The sequence below is a fragment of the Plasmopara halstedii genome (assembly GCF_900000015.1).
Source record: "Plasmopara halstedii genome assembly, contig: Scaffold_2904, whole genome shotgun sequence".
Classification (NCBI taxonomy): domain Eukaryota; phylum Oomycota; class Peronosporomycetes; order Peronosporales; family Peronosporaceae; genus Plasmopara; species Plasmopara halstedii.
Window position 1 is genome coordinate 622,971 of NW_020189809.1, and position 235 is coordinate 623,205.

Genomic DNA, 235 nt, shown 5'->3' on the forward strand with positions numbered 1-235 from the left:
TCGACGAGCTGTTTTAGTGTGCATTCCAACCAAGTCGTTCCGATTTGAATTTGAACTCGACATTCATTGCCACATTCACTGCCTCTTCAAATGAAGATGGATGCAAACGGAAGACTTTCATTCTGGCCACGCCAGTGCGGAGGCCTTCCATAAAGACGGTCACTATGAACGCCTCCGGAAGGGGATCTGCTGCCACCCCGGCAATGAGAGTGCGCATCTCTTGGACAAAGTCCAC